General features: G+C 35.2%; 1 long non-coding RNA gene across 1 annotated transcript in view; it reads right to left on the bottom strand.

Moving 5' to 3' along the window:
• Positions 1-9,388: 9,388 nt before the first annotated feature.
• LOC131273265 (uncharacterized) overlaps positions 9,389-22,746 on the bottom strand; it is a 90,074-nt gene continuing 76,716 nt past the window's right edge. Inside the window, exons 3-4 of the long non-coding RNA XR_009180425.1 lie at positions 14,585-14,673; positions 9,389-13,146 (exon numbers count right to left, since the gene is read on the bottom strand). This is a non-coding gene — a long non-coding RNA (uncharacterized lncRNA). The remainder of the gene's footprint in view (positions 13,147-14,584; positions 14,674-22,746) is intronic.

Genomic DNA, 22,746 nt, shown 5'->3' with positions numbered 1-22,746 from the left:
TACATTTATGTTTGTGACTATTCAAAAGTAATAACTAAGTGTCCTAAGTAAAATTTTGCAAAAACTATCCACTCCAAACATTATGCCTAAAACTCTAGTTTCTATCAAAATAAAAGGTCATCTTGGAAATTTGATTGAAAAGATCTAATGTATGCCAAAATTCAATTCACTTACATTTTGAGAGAAAAACGATGTATTATAATAAACCAATGGTGGTTGTTTCCCTTACAAATTTTGTTTACATTTTATATTAATTGTATAGGATTGGCTAAATGGATGCAAATATTTAAAATGTTGTAACAAATGTAACTAAGATTCCTTTCTAATTCTTTTAAAAGGTACCTGTGTTAATTTTCTGTTGTGTCTGTAACACCACAAACATCATAGAAGAAAACACAAATATATTATCTCATGGTTTCTTTGGGTCAGACATCCAAGCGGGCACCATTGGATCTTCTGCTTAGGATCTCACAAAGCAGAAATCCAGGTATCCACAGTACTGTGTTCCTTACCAGAGGTTCCGTGGAAGAATCCACTTCCAAACCTTTTCAAATTTTTGGTGAATTCCATTCCTTGCAGTTGTTGGACTGATGTCCCTGTTCCTTTGCTGGCTGCAGCAGGACTAGCCTGTGCTCCTGGACGCTGCCTGCCTTCTTAATCATGCTTCCATGTGGTCACCTCCAGCTGTGTGGGTGGAGTCTTTCTCATGCTTTGAATCTCTGACTTCCCCTTCTGTCACATCTCCGGTGACTCCAACTAATGAAACTTTTCTACTCTTAAGAGCTCATGTGATTAGATTGTATTTACCTAGATAATGCAGAATAGTCTCCCTATTTTATGAGTTGTAACTTAAATTACATCTGCCAAGTCCCTTTTACTATGTAAAGTAGCGTATTCACAAGTTTCAGGGACAAGGTCAGTCGTAGGCATTTGGTGGAGTGGGGAGGAGAGTGGGGGGACATTCTATCTGGCACAATGACAATTTATTATTTTTAAAATTGTTTTGGAAATCAAAACAAAAGTTTTGATAACTCTTGACTATTCATACCAAGGTGTTTCACTCACCATTGAAAGAAGATTTTAATGTTTTCAATATGGAAATGTCATTTTGGGGGATATCTTATCAGAAAATTGACTGAGGTGATAGCACAATGCTGTGATAAAAATGAGAGTCATCGAATGTACACTTTGAACGATTGTACAAAGCATGGGACTGGGTAACAAGGCAATCCAGTGGTGGAAGACGGACTGGTTAACAGGACAAATATAAGAATGTTCTTTCATGAATTAAAAAATATATAGTACTAATACAGAGTGTTAATTGGTTGGATTGGGGGAAAATACACCAAATGTAAGATAGGGACTACAGTTAGTAGTAATATTTTGATGATGTTCTTTCATAGTTTGTAACAAATGTTTCAACATTTGTTGAAATGCAAGTTGGTGGTGGGGAGTATGAGAACCCTCTACAATGATATGCATATTTGTTTTGTAAGTTCACAACTTTTGCTACATACTTATTGTTTATGTATGTTCATGTATGAACAATATACTTCAAGAAAATTTTATTTAAAAAAAGTAATAGTCCTGACACAGAATAAACTCATCCAGATGCAATATATGATTATTTTACCAAACTACTCCCCACCCCAAACAATTCATTGCCATCCAGGACACCAAATTAGTGCTCCAATACATGGTATGGATTCTATCTGTAAAAGACCTAAGTGAGGAATTCTCTTTTCAATGCAAGAGGAACTGTTGAGTCCAGAGTTAAGGGTAAGTTCTAAAATAATGCAGGTAAACTAAGGTGAAACTATCAGGAAGAAAGTAAGCAAGATAAACCAGGGAAAGAGCTGCGTGACAAGAAGGTTCAGTCTGGATATATGACCACATATTTGGTGCTAATTCGATAAGATGTAAAAACAAGGAAATGAGCTCAAAATTGGAGTTGTTGAATTCTACATGTTTGCTAATTAAATTTTCTTGAAATTTTCATTTGTCAGTTATGTTTTTTTAAAAATTAAGCAACAGGGAAGTGGCTGTGGCACAATGTCTACCACATAGGCTCCTGTCTACCACATAGGAAGGAAGCCCTGGGTTGGCATCCTGGGGCCTCCTTGTGAAGGCAGGCTTGCCGGAATGCTGCGGAGAGACACTGACCCTCAAGCGCAGGCGGTGGCGGTGGGGGTGTGTGGGAGGGTGCGTTTAGTCAGCCAGGTGATGCAACAAAAAAGGGAGATAAGCAAAAAGGCAGAATGCGGAGCGAATGGACACAGAGCAGACAGCAAGCAAAAAGCTGCCGGGGGAGGGGGAGGGATAAAAAAACTTAAACAACAATGAGAATTTTTAAAATGTAACTCTTGTGATAAATAATGAATAAAATAACAAGTGTCTTATTGGAGCTTTAAGATTAACTTTTAGAATAACTTCACTGAAAATCCATGATGTTTTCTCTTTAACGCTTAAGTAGAACAACAAAGCTAACTTAGCAATTGCCGTAGAAATATGTTTTAAAATGCATACATATTTACATTTATTCTACAACCCCACATATATTGGGGAAGAGGGAAAGTTACCAGCTCCAACCTCCTGAAACCACTCAACACTATTCTAAACATTTCCTACAGCTTGTCAGGTTTTCTTAGCTCTGTTTGGTCTGATTGATAGGCATTTCAAACAAAGGCATGGGATATGGCAGTTGACAACTATAACTCATAGATTATTCACTGCAATAAAACAGCCTGTGCTGCTGAGATTCTAATGAAATTAGGAATAAAGTATGCTATCAGTGTTATTTAATAAGCAAAATTTGGAGGACAACTGTATTTCCAGGATACACAACTTCTGGAGCACAAGATAAAGCCATAGGCTCTAGGAGGTTTCTGTATAAAGTCCAACTATGAGGGTGTAGGGTGGTGATGTACTGAAGATGGATGAAAAGCAGGGAGGTGGGGGGGGGGGGCTCTGTTTCAAACTAGTGATATTCTTTCTCATAATCATATTTGGCTTTGAATTTCTATTATTGACTATCGTCCTGGGTGTCAATGTATTGGAAGAAATCATTATATATGTGACAACTTTTGGAGGGACTACTCTGTTAGGAACTAAAAAAGCACAAAGGGACTGGTTTAGGAGTTTAGTAAAAAAAGTTATGCATCTCTCTGGTCAGCATGCCTTCATACTTTAAATTCTGAATTCCAATATTTGTAGGTTTTCTCCATTTTATTTTTCTCATGTTTAAGATAAAGGGTTCAACATGCTGTAGAAACCTTGGTGAAATTGCTATGCAAATTCACCATTTTGAAATGCAACATGGGAACACACAAAATATATATCCCTCCAAATTGTAAAGGTAAGAAATATAAAAATTCTTTATTACACACTATCTGAAATGGTGAGAATCTGAAAAGAAGTTGTCAGCTAAGGGAGGATAAGTATGCATATTTGGCAAACAGTTCATTGGGATGTTCTGTAGTCATTGAAATGATAGTTATGGACTCTGGGCTGAAGAAAACACAGACTATACCAATGAAGGAAAAAACCCATGTTGACTTTTATTAAAATCACAGAAAAGAATACATTCAGATATTCCACACCAATTGGAGGGAAGTATGCAAACTGAAAATATTTGTAAGGACAAGAAGAGGTGATTTTTTTTTTAAGAAAAATTTCTTTCATGGGATTTAACATTGTTTTTACAATTTTAAATATGATGAGGTATAAAATGAAATGGCTAAATCAGCAAGTTTCAGTTTTAAAATACAGTGATTGACCTGTTTGCATATCCTCAGTTCAATATGATGAGCAAAGGGGGAGGGGGGGCTAATTAGACCAAATAATTAGACAATGTGGCCACTGTCTACTTTCTGTCTCACTGCTCCATCCTCAGCAGTGTTGGATTTGGGCCAAACTCTCTGTGGTAGCAGCAGCTCCAGCTTCTCCACGTACTTGTGTTCCAGTGCTATAGTTAGAATGGGAAGTCTTGGTGCATTTCATCATTTCCATTAGGTCATCCGTCCTTTTCTGCAGCATTACTGTCATGCTGTCTTCCTGGAGCTGGGGGTGAGGGCTAGGACATCAGCTTTACCTAAAACGGACAAGCTGAGAGTGGGAGAAGAGTAGATCACCCAAAGCAAAACCATAGATTTTTTTTACCATAAGAAGACAGTGTGAAGGTAACGAAAACCATATCCACAACACCTGCTGCCTCAGAGAAGCTAGCACAAAGTAAAGACTCAATAAAGATGCATGGCATGAATGAATCCAACAGTAGCTCAGGGAAAAGTGTGTACGTAAAGTGCCTTTGAAGGCGGCGGACTTGCCCAGTGGTTAGGGCGTCCCTCTACCACGTGGGAGTTCTGCGGTTCAAACCCCAGGCCTCCTTGACCCGTGTGGAGCTGGCCCATGTGCAGTGCTGATGCGTGCAAGGAGTGCCCTGCCACGCAGGGGTGCCACGCAGGAGCCCCACATGCAAGGAGTGCGCCCCCTAAGGAGAGAGCTGCCCAGCGCGAAAGAAAGTGCAGCCTGCCCAGGAATGGCGCTGCACGCACGGAGAGATGATGCAGCAAGATGATGCAACAAAAAGAAACACAGATTCCTGTGCTGCTGATAATAACAGAAGCGGACAAAAAGGATGCAGCAAATGGGCACAGAGAACAGACAACTGGGGTGGGAGGGGGGGAGGGGGGAGGGGAGAGAAATAAATAATCTTTAAACAATAAAATAAAATAAAATACCTTTGAAAGCTGATACTCTTAATAATATGAAGTTGAAGATATAAATAAAGGTGCAATGACAATTATCAAAGCAAGATTAAAAATAAATCAAAATAACTTGGAAATGATTTTCATATATCAAAGGGATAAAATATTATTCTTTTAGGTGTAGAAGGGAGTAAATTAATATCTGCCTTCCAAGCACACTTTATGTATAGAATTAAAATATGATAGCTTTCTAAAGAGTAATTAGGCAATATGTAAAAAAGAGGCAGAAAACTTTTGGTATAGAAATCCCACTTTGGTTAAATGCCCCAAGAAAATAATTCCAAATGTAAAAATAATCAGTTTTTGCAAAGAAAAGTAATAAAAGCAATAAGAAAGAAAAAGGAATTCAGGATTCATATGTCAGAAATTATAAAAATGGTATTCTGCCTTGAAAGTAAAAAATACATAAAGTAGTAAAAATAGTTACGTAAAATACAAATAAAATAAAATGTACAATTTAATTACAATTTCACAAGAATTCTGCTTGAAATTATTAAAATCAAAAGATGGTTTAGACAGTGCTAAATGGTTGATGGTTTATGGTAAAAGTAGTCTTTTTATGTATTTCTTTTTTATTTTTATTAATATTTTATGGTAATGCTATGAAATGCATATGATAATGTATATGATATAAAATATAGTTTAAAGTGGTGGGATGCCTCCAACAAGTTTCTTTGCCCCTTCTTTTCTTTTCAGTTTGGGGAGACTTTACAGATGTGGCATTCTTCCCTGGAACCCTGGATAGTAATACCAGTCTGAATCTCACTAATATTCGATCATCTCTAAGAACTACATCCGCTTCTTGTCTTTTTACTTTCAGTTGGAAGTTTCTTTGCTTCTGTGCCTGATCAAATACAGTGAATGGAAATAGAAATGGTTTCAAGTTAAAAATTAAGCTTTGTTTTATTCCCTGTCATATTCCAGGTTTGCTCAATGCAACCAGCACCACTTTTCCCAGTCACAAGCGGAAAGGATTATTTTTAATTATTTTAAGAATTTCTTCATATTTTTCCATACATTTCAATTTTTCTGAAATTCAGACAACCGTAAAAGCAGCAGACTTCACCTTCTGTGTGGTCATGAGGAACAGAGAGAGCACTGTTTTAGATAATCTGAAAACCTAATGCAAACTAAAACAGAAAACTTTTCCTGGATTCAGTCTTCTAAGAGTTAATATGGTGTTAGCCAAGCACACTCACCCGAGGGTCATCTTCTCGTTTCACTTTTGGCAGTCCATAGAGAATGCAAAGGAGTGTAAAAGGGCAGTAAGGCAAGCAGGTGAAAGAGAGAAAGCTAATCACATCTCCAATAATCAGTTCCTAATGACCCAGAAATAGCTGTACTTTCACCTTGTTGTAATCAAACACATTTGAAGATACAAATTCAAAGAAATCTTGTTTTTTTATGCTATCTTTTGACTTACTGAGTTTCTTTTATGTGCCTGGGACAATGTAAACATTGAAATTAAAGAAGTGCACATGGGAAGATCTTTGTTTCTCATCTATCTTTATAATTGCTTTACAAATCATAATACAACCAAAAGTAATTATAATTTAATTGAATTATATCCAGCTGATATTGCATTTCACAGTTCCATCTTCCTTAGTGCCTAAAAACTATTTGGTTACAATGAATTAAAAGCAGCATAGTTCTATTGGACTTTGGGTAGATGCAGGTATGTCTATGGCTTCCTCATACACTTGAAGAGTAATGAAATTGTGTTATTATTTTTATTATTTTATTTTTTTATTTTTAAAGAAGCTTTAGATTACATAAATGTTACATAAAAAATATAGGGGATTCCCATATACCCCCTCCCCCTCCCACACTTTCTCACATTAATGTATTTCATTAGTGTGGTACATTTGTTACAATTGATGAACACATATTGAAGTATTGCTACTAACCATGGACTATAGTTTACATTATAGTTTATGGTTTGTCCCACACAATTTTATAGGTTTTGACAAAATGTATATATTTCTTAAAGTTTGAAAAACACATCCTGAAATGTAAAACTGAATGTTAGAGTTTTCTCTAAAATTTTAATACAGGGAAAACCTTTATACCAGAAACCATTGCATCTTTAATAATACCCTTGTTGAAAAACTGTACATGATTTTATTACAGCTATTAATTAATGACAAAAGAAAAGGTAAAAACAAAGTAAAATTATATTATATGATACACTATTAAAGCTGGAGAACCCTGAAGAACCAAAGATAAAATTTACTCTACTTAAGAGTACTCAGTAAGATAAGAGAAATGGGGTAGGGAAACAAAATACAATGCAAATGGTAACAAATGAACCTAACTCTGTAACCAATGGACAACATAACCACACCAATAAAGGTGAGGAGTAAGGAGAAAACCTAACTTTGAAAGCAGCATATTGACTAGATAGTACAAGTATAAAGAAAAAAAAATCTGTGCACATTGTACTCTAATTAGTAAATTTGTATTTATAGGAATGCAGGTAAAAATTCAGAATCTACTTTACATATATGCTAGGATTAATTAACATGTAAATATATTGTGGATAATTACTGTCACATTTCTTAATGTCAGACAATGCATTACAAATAGCAAAAAAGAGAAGCTTAAATTAACACCATGGTATATGATTGGAATAGGAAGTAGTCTGAGATCATGGATTTTAATATTTATACAGATATATAGGGGTTTGCATATGGGTGGTTTAGAATAAATCCTTATTTCCTAGCCCTTTCCTCTAAGAGAAGCCTCTGGAAGCAATGATACTCCTGCAGTGATGAGCATACACAGAACTCAGATCTTGACTTCTAAATACAATTTCCCAGTAAAAGGATGTAGGCCCCTTTTGAGAAACTGTTGATTCCAGAGTTAAGGTAGGGAAATACACTAATGAACCTGGTAAAAGGTTTTGTTCCCAAAAGTATGGAAGTACTAAAAAATGAAGGGAGTATGTTGAAAGAATATAGAAGCCAATATGAAAGATTCCCAATAGTCAAGTCTGGGACAATTTGAGCAGCAAAATAAATAATGATGGTAATGGATTATATCCTACAGACTAAAATAAATATCTCCACCTGTAGCCTAATTGAATAAATGGGTGAAAGGGTCAGCTCTTCTTCACAGTGGAATTCCAGTTAATGAATATAGTAGCAAAGACGAGTGAAAAAAACGTGTGGGGCATTCTTGCAAAGTGTAAGCTTAAAATTATTTCCAAAAAAAAGTTTAAGAATATATATCAGAAAAAGGAGAAATACTTATGATAAGGCTACCATTTTGCATTATAAGATTTTAGCTATCAAAAAAAGAAAGCTTTCTAGAAAAAAATACGTGAAATATATGATTATATTTATTTTGGTGGCATGATAGGAAAAGCAATAGATAAACCTTCATTATGGCCCAGCCTCCATTCAACTGATTGCAAGGCAATTATCTAAGTGAAACAAAGGGTAACATGCTTATAAATAAGAATCATTATTTTCACTGTTCTAAATTCCATAGACTCTCTAATTCTAGAAAATGAGTTGCTATGATAAGTAATACTGCTATTACAGATCCCTGTGGAATCTAGTAATCACAATTAATTTATATTTGAAATATTAATACAATATTTCAGAAAAGTCATTTTGAAAATATTGGATGTAGACCCAAATAGTTTTAATAATAATTTTATAGAGTCTATTTATATACCCCACTGAAATAAAAATTATAATTAGAGACTTTAATTTGTGTGACTTGCTTTTTTCAGACCAGTAGAAAATGAAAAAAGAAACTTTTTATGGGGTATAAACATTTTTCTTTTAAAACTGGATATACGTTTCTGGACTTAAAGTATTTATTTGGATATTAATTCCATAATCATGACCGGTTCAATATTTCAGTAAATCTAAATTTAAAAATAAGATATATTTATATTTAGATTTGTATTGCATTAATTATGTGTATTAATATGTATATACTCCCACATCTTCCTTCGATCAGCATACTATACTAGCATTATGGTTAATTAATCCGAATCTCTAAAGAGATAATCTAGGTTATGCATATATACTCTATTTTTAAATTGATGGCATGAATGGGATTGACAAATCTTTTTTTATTTTAAATGTGTGTTTCATTGAAGAAAAATATTCAGAACCTACCACTTTCAACATGTATGACTATCAGAAGCATTTATTAATTAGTTGTATTTATTAATTCATATTATATAGTATAAGGATACTAATTATTTATATTTGATAGAAAGGATTTTATGAAATAGAAAAGTATATCACAAACTTAACAATATTTCTTACATGTGCTAGGTAAGGTATAGAGAAGCACTAATTAAACTGCTAGAGAATTGAGTGGGATATGAAATATTTGCTTTAAAAATATTGTTTATTGCAGTTTGGGGCTACATGCATAGCTGCTAACTTTGTTTTTATACTTTCTGACTTTAAAATTTTGAAGTATTTTGAGATATCCTTTAAGGCTGCCAGAAAAATAAAACCAATCCTTATTTAAAATGTTACTTCTGTAAATATATTTTAGGTTTTTACTCCCCATCCATTAAATAGAAGAAGAGGTTATCTGCAAGATTATATACACACAAAGGTCGAAGGAAGTTTCTTAGTGAAACTAAGAAGACATTTTATTTAACTGGATTTTTAATATCAATAGAAAACAAGCCTATAATCAAACAAAAAGCAGTGAAAAGGAATGTCAGGGTACATCATCAAATGCCAACTTATTAAAATGAAGGCGTCCAAGAAAAGCAACAACAACCATGCTAAGTTAAAAACACCACATCAAGAGTAGGTAAAAAGCAAATGGGTTGCAATAGTTAACTTTAGTAGGTAAAATACATCGCACGTCTAATGCCCAGAAGAAAGGATTTTGCAACTTCTTTAGTTGATAATATAACTTTTATGACACCATGATACCCACTTGTACTGAGTCCAGATATATAAAATTCTTAAAGCTATCAATCAAATTTAAAAGTCTGGCCAAAAATCCCACAGGTTTGACGGTAAATTTCCCCACATTTGTCAAACCCGCTTATATTGAATTTCTGCTTACATCAACCTATTAGTTTCACAAGCTATGAGGTTTTTTTATGTAGCTTTTTACCACTTCCTGGTGCCACAGAAAGGAGGCAGAACAACAAAGGAGCAGATATGGCCAATGTGCTTTCCTACACATATTGAATTACTTTTGTTTCTCTAAATTTCTGCCTGATCTCTGGAAATTAGACATATCATAAGCTTGTTTCACTTTCATTAGGGTTAGGGCAAAGTTGAGTGAAATTGTGATGATACTAAACTTGATGAAATACGTAGCAGTTTATATCTGTCAAACCCTAATTTTGAAGATAGTTATGTTTTTAAAAAAGTCTTGCAATGTTTCAGGATATTTTCCTTTCCTGGATAAAGATACAATGAATGAATTTGCTTTCTTTTCAGATTGCAAAATGTGTTTTTTTTAAATATACAGGACACACATTGCTGTGTCTTAGGTAAAAGACAGGATCTTATAAAAATGTGGACATTGATATCACAATAATCTTTCTGTTGAACACTTCTAAAGTAGGCACACTTAGAATTACTTTTACTTCACTGAAAGAAGAAAAGCTTTTGCTGTTGCTGTATTTTGTCCCATTGAAAGATAAACTTTTGAAAAAGATTTCAAAACTAATACTGTGTAGCTTCCATGCCCAGACAGGATCTTTATAATTGGACTAAATGTTTTGATATCTTTTCTTTGATTTGCTTAAAAAGTGGCTTCGGTGCTGATTACCTGCTAAAAGGGAGATTTGTTAATGGGTTAGGGAAATAAAAATTCCAGAAATACTCTATAATAATCAAATTAGTAATTATAAAATTAATGTTTCCACTGAATATAGTTCAGTATTAATCCATTAGAGAGACAGAAGTCTCTGTAGGTCACAGACCAACTCCCTAAAACTGAATTGAGACTTCTGAAAGAGGGCCAGTTAAAAAAAGAAAAGCATACAAGGGTATCTATATATCATTGTGAATAAAGAAACTGAAAACTCAGAACTTCATAATTTAATCTTGCCTCTATCTCTTTGGCAAAAGTCTTAATCTTTAGGTATATCTAAGTTACTTACTTTTCAACTGCTTAAGGGGGATGAAAACTATCATCTAATTACACTTAAAAATAGTAAGATAATGAATATAAAGGATTTAGGATTCTGCTTGGAAAATAGCAATCAATCGATAAATGTTTGCTACTAGGGAATAATATATAGAGATGTACAATACATATTTACATATGTTTATACATTATGTATTCTATTGCATTGGTTCCTCATCTGAGTTTTTATTACTTATATGATTGTCATCCAGATTTGTGAAATTTGTGAAGAGAAACAAATCCGATCATTATGAAAAAAAATTTACTAACAACTTTTATAGGACTGATCATTCAAAAGTTCCTCTCTGTTTAAAAGTACTTACTCCATGAATCATAATTAAGTTTATGTTTACTAGACAGTGTCGCCAGAAACGTTTGAGAATTCACCACAAATATAGTATATATAGCAGTTGTAAACCTTGAAGAAGTGGTTGAATTTCTTGCCATTGATGAAAATGATGTTGGGAAAAAATTCAAAATATAGATGAAATTATTCACAAATGAAAATCTGGATTAATTATATTGATTAACATATAAGGAGAAAACTGGAACAAGGTCAATGGCGTAATAGGTAGCTATCGAAGGATCAACAGAGATACTTGAGGAAATTAATAAAGCTTTCTAATATTTTTAAAATGGCATTATTTATGGTCATGCTCAAATAAAAAAATAACATAAAAGATGTTGTAGAGCACTGTAGCAGTTTCATATTATTGATGAATTCCAAAAAGAAATATTGGATTATTTTTGTAAACTAATCTTTTCCTCCGGGCATATTAGATTATATTGGATTCAGAGGTTTGCTTGATTAAGTAGCCATGTAAACCTCTTGTGCCAGTAGGGCGTTGAATCCCCACCCACCAAAGGGGGGTAAAAGGCATGGCAAAAGCCAGATAAAAGGCATGGCAAAGGACAGAGTTGTGGACTTTCAATATTGGAGTTTTGCTGTTGGAATTTGATGCTGAAGTTTAAAACTGGTGCCCCAGGGAGCAGGACAGAGCCTTTCATATGAGTCTACAGCTGAACTTGTGGAGAGAGGCAAAGCCTAGAGAGCCTCATAGTTTAAGGCTGACCTTGTGGAGGAAACAGAGGAGCTGAGCCCAGAGGAACCCATGAAGCCTGAACCCTCACAGACGTCAGCAGTCATCTTGCTCCAACATGTGAAAATAGACTTTGGTGAGGGAAGTAATTTGTGCTTTATGGCCTGGTATCTGTAAGCTCCTACTCCAAATAAATACCCTTTATAAAAACCAACCAATTTCTGGTATTTTTCATCAGCACACCTTTGGCTGACTAATACAAGCATCTATCACACTATTTACTTGGGAAAAATAAGTCTCTCCCTATAACAATATTTTATTCATTCTCTTCTAAAACTCAGCACTTAAACCTTCAATTTTATTAAACACAGGTTAAATAAACTTATTTTCACTATAATGGCTTTATATTTTCTGATAAGTTCCCAATCAAAACTTTTTCCATTATTTACTAGGAAACCATTGGTACACATAGAATGGGTTTTTTAATTTTCTGGTAAAATTATCCTCCTGTAGTAAAGCCCTTCAGAAAACTTGAACTCAACTTAGAAAGTTAAACAATAATTTGACAAAACTCTTGAATGGATAAATATGACAACCCTTGGCATTCATTGTTGAAATGACTGCTTCTATGTTCATTAATTCATAATCATAAACAAACATTTATAAAATACTAATTGATGTCTATAATGGACCAAAGTGTAGAATGGGGAAAAATAAGAATAAATGAATAATGATGCTACATCTGTGGTGTTTATGACCTATAAGAGAGACTGACATAAATTATATTTTGATTCATTCAGAAATAATGCACAAATTGCCACTTAAGCAGAGAAGAGCATAGCTCTTCCTGATCAAAGAAACAGTGTTCTCTTACATAATTCAAAGAGTCAACCCCCCTATGGTTAGCTCCATACCCAGTTTATCCCATTCATTTATTTATGCAACAAAGTAATTATTCATCTAAAAAACAATTTGGTCATCCATCTTTGATGTAAGGTATTGAAGATAGATGTTGCCTCACAAGGATGAGACACACATGCCAATATATTACACTATACCATGAGAAATTTAAAGGTCCTAGCCAACTAAGCAAATTTGCCTGGGGTTGCAGAAAGAAGACATCATAGAGGAGGTGACATTTGGAGACTCTCTGAAAGGCCAAGTATGTTCCATCCAGTAGGTAAATGTCGAGAGAAGATGAAGAAAGTCTCCTGGTCAGGTGGGGAGAAAATGTACAACAAAAAAGAGTGTGAAAGATCAAGTGTTTAAAAAAAGTTTTATCATACAAAATGACATGATTTTGAAGAGTTATCTAGGCAAAATTTATACCTTCCAAATTCTTGACCAAGTTATATGCTTAAGTTAAAGAAGGTACAAATTAAATATAAACACAATGCCCATTTTAACCTGGCATATAAATTTAAAATATAGTAGAAAATAGATGGCATTGATTTTTTTCATTGTGCAATTGAGGTGTAGCTGTCAAAATGTATGCTAATATTATGTGTTCAGCCCTATAATTATTTTTTACTTACATAGACACCCATGCAAACACCACCCAGGTCAAGTACACACATTTTCAGAACAACTATTCTTTATGTCCCTCTGTCAGTCTGTACCCACCTACGTAATATAACCTTTATTTTGATTTCTGCTATCATAAATTTGTTTGGCTGTTTATGAAATTCATTTCTATAGAATCACACAGTATGAATTATTTTGTATCTGGCTACTGTCAATCAAAATTGTATTTGGAGATTTATCCTTGTTATTGCCTGTATCATTTGCTTTTGCCATTGTTGTGTTACATTCCAATGTATGGGTATATCACATTTTATCCTGTCCCACGTTGTTGAATATTTAAGTTGTTTCTAATTTAAGGCTATTATGAATAAACCTGCTGTGAATACCTTGACAGTAGCTATCAGCATACATTAGGCTGGGAATATACCCAAGAATGAAACAGCTCAGTCATATTTAGCTTGAGTAGATACTAGAAGTCATTATTTTTAAATTCAAATTTTCTTTTAAATTTTGGCACTGTAGACTATTTACCAAAAACCAAGATAAAATAAATGAAGAAACACCTGCAAGATTGTTGATGAGCTAAGGCAGGTTTTCTTATTGCCAGGCATTTTGTTTTTAATCTATGGAAATTCCCTTGACTCCAAAAATTAATGCCATGGGTATTAATCCATAGACACAAATTGATGAAAAATTCCTCTAAATAGTTTCAAAGAATAATTAAAATTTAGTGACTTTTTTACTAAGTCTTCAAATTTCTTTTGTATCAATTAGTAAATTAGAGTTTACTCAGATCTATGCATCTTTGAACAACCCCTATTTCTTATTATAAGAAACTTTATTTGGAGGCAAGTGATTATATGCATCGCTCTATGAATGTATAAGCATCATTTCATTTTCTATAAAATAACATCAGGGAGAGTAATTTTTTCCAATTTCATACTAATTTAGAAGAAAATACCTTTCTAAAAGTAAAAAAATGGTGAGCTAAAATAAATGCGCTTTTATATACAGTGGATAAAATTTATTTCATCTAAATCCTCATAATACTCAGTAACATAGATATTATTATCTCTAATTTTACGGATGTGAGGTCTGGGGCCCAAACTGGTCAAGTGGACTAACCTTAGGCCAAAATTCCAGGAATCTTTTCATCATATCTCAGTTTTCACTCAAATACATGTTTGCATATTAATTCCTTTATTCACCATCACCTTCATATGCAAGCAGAAAATATGTGTTAGTTACTTGTACCAAAGACTGTTCTAGATTATGAAGATACAGGATTGAGTGACATAGACATGGCCTCTGCCCTCATGGAGCTTACACAGTAGTGGGGAGCTACATAATCTTTGAGAGCCAAAAAGCCATTCAGTAAACCTTCAGGTGCAGGTATCTTACATTATTTTCTTTTAATTTAACTTAAGTTATATTATGATCCCTAAAGTACTAGTGGGAACACTTTCTATGAGGATTTGTCCAAGTTTTGGAGCAATGTCAGTGCCCTGCCCACACATGGCAGTGTTGGTAATAATAGAGGGAGGGTCTGCATCATGTATATATGTCTGTCATTGGCTGAAAAGTCCTCAATAGTTTCATCTTCCAGCTCTGTTCTTTGTGTTTCTTCTTTTCTCAGTTCTTACCCTAAGGCCTTTTCAGGAACAACAGCCCTCTGAGGAACATCTATGCTGCTTTTAGGTTTAGGAAACTTATACTGTTGCTGCAGCATTCTAGGGCTGCAAGGAGATCTGAAGTTGTTGCAGGGCCCGATGCCTAGAAACACCATTAAGACTTTCCTTTTTTCTGATCCCACAAAATGCCGGAGGAGGCATGCTTTAGGATTTGGCCACTTTTGTAAGTTTATCTAGAGACCTAGCATAAAGTTATTGAACTTCTAAATTTCCCAAGGTCTTAAATTCCTTGAAGATTTTTACTCTTCCTACTGCCTGCTTTCCCTACCCACCATCACCTTGGGGTCCTAAAGAGTCTGGGTTCTCTTATAGTCTCTCTGAGTCTTCCTTTCCCTTCCCCCTGTTTAGAAAAACTTTATAATGTCATGGGGTAAAGTGAATCGAACTCATTATATGCTTTGTATGTGAAACAATATAGTAAAATACCTCTCCACAATAAAGCTGATCACAAGTATTCAAGAAATATGTATATGTATTTCAGAACAGACCTGAGCTGGGTGGGAGGCTTGAGTAAATGTCCAGGAAGACTCAGAGAAATTAAGTTTAGGATGTGGATCTAAAGGGTAATTAGTAATTAACTGGGTTAAAAAGTCCTATGTATATATGATTCTTCTAAACTAGGGAGGAGGTTGTTGACTTTGAGGAACTGAGTTTGGCTCATGGGGCTTGAGGGTACCCAGGAGGCTTCAGTCTCTAGACTGGCCATGTGCCAACTGGACCCTGAGCCTCCGCAGAGTTGCAGCTCTTACTCTCCTGTTTGTTGGACTTGCACAGGTTGGCTAAGAGGGAGGTGAAGGTGGTCAATCACCACACCTGGGAACCGAAAGTGCCTACAACTCCAAGCAGGAGAATCGCATCCATCAACCATGTGGGATCTAAGCTCCCTCTCAATATAGAGGTGGAGTGGACATCATCAACCCAGAGTCTACAGGATGGAGGACTAAAATATAGATTAGAGTGAATGTGCTGGTATTCTACTATAGAACTATTGTGACTAGTAATGGAAGAAACTATAGCATTGATCTGGAGAAAATGGCCACAGTAGTTGCAGAGGGCAGGGAGAGGGAAGAAGAGATGTGATGTGGGGGAATTTTTGGGACTTGGAGTTGTCCTAAATTATATTACAGGAACAGATGCTGGACATTATATATCCTGCCATAACCCACTGAATGTATTGGGAGAAAGAGTAAACTACAATGTAAACTATAATGCATGCAGTTCAGCAGTGCTCCGAAATGTATTCACCAAATGCAATGAATGTGCCACAATAATGAAAGAGGTTGTTGATGTGGGAGGAGCGCGTGTGTGGGTGGGGGTATGTGGGAACCTCTTATATTTTTTAATGTAACATTTTTTGTGATCTATGTATCTTTAAAAAAAGACATTTAATTTTTAAAAAGTGGGAAATATAGTTAGCGGTGAGCACATTGAGTAAGACAGGGGTCATTTATGCAGAACTTATAACTGACATGTTAAGGATGCTTTGCTCTTTGCTATAAAAATGATCAAACATTTTTAAGCATTTTAATTGGTGAAGCAGCCTGATCAGATATGATTTTCTGAATGATCATTAAATGAGAAGAATAAATTGATGGGAGTTCATAATGGATACTGAGAATCCAGAGTCCATTTAGAAAATTATTTCCTTTCCAGAAACAACAAAAACAATGATAATTATGCTGTTGTAGATGAAATTTGTGTACTTACAACGTGCCAAACATGAAGGAAGTATCTGTATGCATTATACCATTGCCCCAGATGAGGACAATGAAAATGTGACCAAATAATTCAAATCCAGGGAATTTGGTGCCAGAGCTCAAATGCTTAGCATATGCACTCTCTTTTTAACTATCTTGTTAAATAATTGCAATAAAATATCTTCACTGTTTCGAACTCTTGTAATCAATAGCAGGCATTTGTAAGACAGCTATGAGGAATTAAATAATGGCTAGAAAATGTAATTTTACTTCATATAAATATTAAAATATCCATAATGCAAATCCAATTAAACAGTGGAAAATTAACTTGCAACTTTCAGAAATTTTTGTCAATGTGATAAATTGAATTATGTACCCCAATTTAGAAATGTTCTTATTCTTTTTAAAATCAATTTTATTGATACATATTAATAAAACATAAATCCATCCAAAGTGTACAATCAATGGCATTCTGTATAATCACATCATTATGCATTTCTCACTCCACTTTTAGAGCATTTTCATTATTCCAGTGATAACAACAACAATAATAATAATAAACAAAAACAACCAAATAAACAAACAAAAATTATCATCTCTCAATGTCTCTATATTTCCCTTGAAGATGCACAGCTGCTATTCTGTTTCCTTCTCTCTAGTATGTTTGTATTTATATTTTGTTAAAACATTGATATGCAATATCACCCATATTTGCATTTTTCATAAGGTTTCACTATGTTATACAGTTCCATGTTACATTTTTAAACTTTCCTTCTAGTAATACAAATGTCCTTAAGATTTCCCTTTCAACCACTGTCATTCCCATATGATAGCTCTGCCAGTGACAAACAGCATGATATGCTTTCACCCTTTCCATTCATTTCCAAAGACTTACAACCTTTTAATAAATTCTGCACGGATTAAGCATCGGCATTCTATTCTCTACCCTCGTTCTATTTTCTGGTGATCTATATTCTAATTATTAATTCACTGATTACTTAATACTTTCAGTTCATAACAGCACAATCCTTTTGTGTCTGGCTTGCTTTGCTCAACAAAGTGTCTCCCAGGTTCATCCAATAAGCATATGAAGCATGTAGTCATATGCTTCATTACTTCATTTCTTCTTATCCCTGCATAATGTTCCATCAGGTCACAATCTGTTTATCCATTCATCTTTTGAACACCTGGGTTGTCTCCACCTTTTGGCTATCATCAATTATGCCACTATGAACATTGGTGTGCAGATGTCTATGCATGCCACTGCTCTCAGTTACCTGGTATATATCTAGCAATGGTATTGCCATGTGGCAAGTCTATATTCAATTTCCTTAGGAACTGCCAAATGGTCCTCCACAGTGGCTGTACCATTCTACATTTCTACCAACAGTGAATAAGTGTTCGTATCTCTCCACATCCTCTCCGATAATTGTTTACAATTTTCTGACTTTTTAACAATGGCCAGTCTAATAGGTATGAAATGATATCTCATTGTATTTTTTATTTGCTTTTCCATAATCACTATGATTATGATGTTGAACATTTTTTCATGTGTTTCTTCACCATTTGTATTGCTTCTTTGGACAGTTGTCTTTTCAAGTCTTTTGCCCATTGTTTAATCAGAGTTTGTCTCTTTATTGTTGAGTTATATATCATGGATATTAAACCCTTATTAGATATGTGATTGCCAAATATTTTCTCCCATTGATTGGCTGCCTTTTCACCCTTTTAACAATGTCCTTTGAGGTGCAAAAGTGTTGAATTTTGAGGCAGTTCCACTTATCTATTTTTCCTTTTGTTGCTCATGCTTTGAGTATAAGATTTAAGAAACTACGGCCTACCACAATCCTTTATGTCCTTGGTTAAGTTTATTCCTAAATATTTAGTTGTTTTCATCACTATTTTAAAAGGAATTTTTAAAAATTTTCTCCTTGGATGGCATATCAGTAGTGTATAGAAACACTATTGATTTTTATGTATTAACCTTGTATCCTGCCACTTTGCTGAACTCATCTATTAATTCTAGTAGCTATGTTGTGGATTTTTTAGGATTTTCTAGATAAAAGATTATATCATTAGCAAATAGTGAGTTTTACTTCCTCCTTTCCTATTTGAGTGACCTTTATTTTTTTATCTAGCCTAATTGCTCTAGGTAGAACTTCCAACACAATATTGAATAATGGTGATGACAGTGGCATCCTTGTCTTGTTCTTGATCTCAGCAGGAAAGTTTTCTGTCTTTCACCATTGAAACCATTAAGTACAATGTTAGCTGCAGGTTTTTCTTATACATACTTTACCATCCTGAGAAAGCATCCTTCTATTCTTATTTTTTTTTAATTTTATTTTATTTACTTTGTAATAATATTACATTAAAAATATATATATATGAGGTCCCATTGAACCCTACCTCCCCCACCCCACCTCTCCCCCCCCTCAGCAACACTCCCTCCCATCATCATGACACAGCCATTGCATTTGGCAAGTATATCTCTGGGCACCCCCGCACCCCATGGTCAACGGTTCACACCATGGCCCACACTCTCCCCCATTCCATCCAGTGGGCCCTGTGAGGATTTACAATGTCCGGTGATTGCCCCTGAAGCACCATCCAGGGCAGCTCCATGTCCCAAAGACGCCTCCACCTCTCATCTCTTCCTGCCTTTCCCCATACCCATCAGCCATCATGTCCACTTTTCTCAATCCAATGCCACCTTTTCTATGTGGACATTGGATTGGTTGTGTCCATTGCACCTCTATGTCAAGAGGAGGCTCAGATTCCACCTGGATGCTGGATGCAATCCTCCCACTTTCAGTTGTAATCACTCCAGGCTCCATGGTGTGGTGGTTGTCCTTCTTCAACTCCATCTTAGCTGAGTGTGGTGAGCTCAATAAGTCAGATTGTAGGTGCTGGAGTCTGTTGAGGCTCAGGACCTGGCTATCACATTGTCAGTCCAGAGATTCAAATCCCCTAAATATGTCTTAAACCCCAACACTAACTGCACCTCCAGCACATTAGCATGAAAGTCTTATGAAGAGAGATCCCATCTGAGTCCAGATTCGTCACACATAAACACCAGTTCCAAAGAGGGGCCATCTGACCTGGTAGTTAACCCCATCGGCCATGACCATAACTCCCATGGGTCTCTTTAGCCCTCGAAGGAACCGTCTATTCTTATTTTTACAGCGTTTTTTTTTCATTAAGAAAGGGTGCTGTATCTTGTCAAATGTCTTTTCTGTATCAATCAAGAATATCATGTGATTTTTCTTTTTCAATTTATCAGTGTACTTTATTAGGTTAATAGATTTTCACCCTTGCATCCTGGGATAAAATCCACTTTATCATCATGTATAGTCTTTTGGATTTGGTTTGCAAGTATTTTTTGAGGATTTTTGCATCTATAGTCATTAGAGATATTGGTTTGTAATTTTCTTTTTTTGTGGTGTCTCTATCTGGTTTTGGTGTTAGGGTAATGTTGACATCATAATATGAGTTTGGCAGCTTTTCTCCTGTTTGATTCTTTGAAAGACCTTGGGCAAGATTGGTATTATATCGTCTTTGAATGATTGGTAGAAATCACCTGTGAAGCCATCTGGTTCTGGGACTTTCATCTTTGGAAGGTTTTTGACGACTATTTCAATCTCTTCACTTGTGAGTGGTTTGTTGCCACCTTCTATTTCTTCTAGCGTCAGTGTAGGTGCTTTGTGTGTTTCTAGGAATTTGTCCATTTTCTCTACGTTGTCTAGTTTTTTGGCACACAATTGTTCATAGTATTCTCTTATGATTTCTCTTATTTCTACAAGGTCTGTAGTAATGTCCTCTCTCTCATTTATGATTTTATTTGCATCTTCTCTCATGTTTTCCTTTGTCAGTCTACCTGAGGGTTTGTTGATTTCTTTGATCTCAAAGAACGAACTTTTGGTTTCATTGATTCTCTCTATTATTCTTTTGTTCACAGTTTCATTTATTTCAGCTCTCATCTTTATTATTTCTTTCCTTTTGCTTGATTTGGGATTAGTTTGCTATTCTTTTTCTAGTTTCTGCAGTATGCACTTAGATCTTAAATTTTGGTTCTTTCTTCTTTTTTATTATAAGTACTGAGGGCTATAAATTTCCCTCTCAGCACTGCCTTTGCAGTGTCCCATTGGTTTGGATATGTTGTGTTCTCATTTTCATTCATCTTAAGATATTTATTGAATTATCTAGCAATTTCTTCTTTGATTCATTGATTATTAAATAGAGTATGTTCAGTCTACATATATTTATGATTTTTCCCTTTTCCATTCATTACTGATTTGCAACTTCATTCTATTATGATCAGAGAAAGTGTTTTGAATAACTTCAGTCTTTTAAAATTTATTGAGTGTTGTCTTGTGACCCAACATATGGTCTATCTTGGAGAATCATGCATGGCCACTTGAAAAGAATATATATCCTGCTGTTTTGGGGGTGCATTGAGCTATAGATGTCTGTTGAGTCTAGTTCATTTACCATATTATTCAAGCTCTCTTTTTATTTATCCTCTGTCCAGATATTTTATCCAACACTGAATGTGGTATAATGAAGTTTCCAACTATTATTGTAGAGACATCAATTTCTCCCTTCAACTTTGCCAGGATGTGCCTCATGTATCTTGGGTTCTTCAGGTTAGGTGCATAAATATTTAATATAGTATTTCTTCTTGGTGAATTGTCCCCTTTATTAATATATAATGATATTCTTCATTCATTGTGAAAGTTTGGTACTGTTTATGAATTCCAAATATAGATATTGGATTATGTTTGTAAACTGGTCTGTTCCTCTGGGCATATTAGATTGGATTGAATTCAGAGGTATCACTCTTACTTGATTAATTTTGACTAAGGCTCTGATTGGGCCATGTGAGTAGGACATTGAGTCCCTGCCCCCTTGGTGGGTGAGGAATCATAGAAAAAATGACATGACAGAGGAAATTTGATCCTGGAACCCTAGAAGTAAACACACTGAGTACTGGATACATGAGGAAAGAGAGAAGACTCCATTAGATATGATGGAGACTCCTGGAAGAGAGATGAGCCATTTGCCTGACAGTTTACAGCTGGCCTTGTGAAGAGAACAGAGCAGCTATTTCTGGAGAGAAATAAGCCCCAGGAGAGAGACAAGGCTTGCCCCAGTCTGTGGCTGAGATTGGAGCGTTGGGAGGAGGAGGAAGACAACTCTTGCAGACATCACTCACCATGTTGCATCAACACATGACAACAGACTCTAGATGAGAAAGTACCTCTTCTTGTACCTTGAGTTAGACTCCTTAGGATCTAACTAAGCTTCTACTTCAAATAAATACCCTTTATAGGGAAGCGGACTTGGCCCAGTGGTTAGGGCATCCGTCTACCACATGGGAGATCCGCGGTTCAAACCCCGGGCCTCCTTGACTGTGTGGAGCTGGCCCATGAGCAGTGACCTGCCACGCAGGAGTGCCTCCGCATAGGGGAGCCCCACGCGCAAGGAGTGCGCTCCATAAGGAGAGCCGCCCAGCACTAAAGAAAGTGCAGCCTGCCCAGGAATGGCGCCGCCCTCACAGAAAGCTGACAGAACAAGATGACACAACAGAAAGAAACACAGATTCCCATGCCTGCTGACAACAACAGAAATGGACAAAGAAGAAGATGCAGCAAACAGACACAGAGAACAGACAACCAGGGTGGGGGGGAAGGGGAGAGAAATGAATAAATAAATAAATAAATCTTTAAAAAATAAAAAATAAATAAATACCCTTTATAAAAACTAATTGATTTCTGGTATTTTTCATCAGCATCCCTTTGGCTGATTAATAGATCTATTATAACAGTTTTGCATTTAAAATTTATTTTGTCTGATTTTAGTATCACTACTCTAGCCCTTTTTCAGTTTCTCTTTCCAT

Source organism: Dasypus novemcinctus, chromosome 14, assembly GCF_030445035.2.
Source record: "Dasypus novemcinctus isolate mDasNov1 chromosome 14, mDasNov1.1.hap2, whole genome shotgun sequence".
Lineage (NCBI taxonomy): Eukaryota > Metazoa > Chordata > Mammalia > Cingulata > Dasypodidae > Dasypus > Dasypus novemcinctus.
Note: the sequence above shows the minus strand (reverse complement) of the source record. Positions and strands in the feature narration are given on the sequence as shown.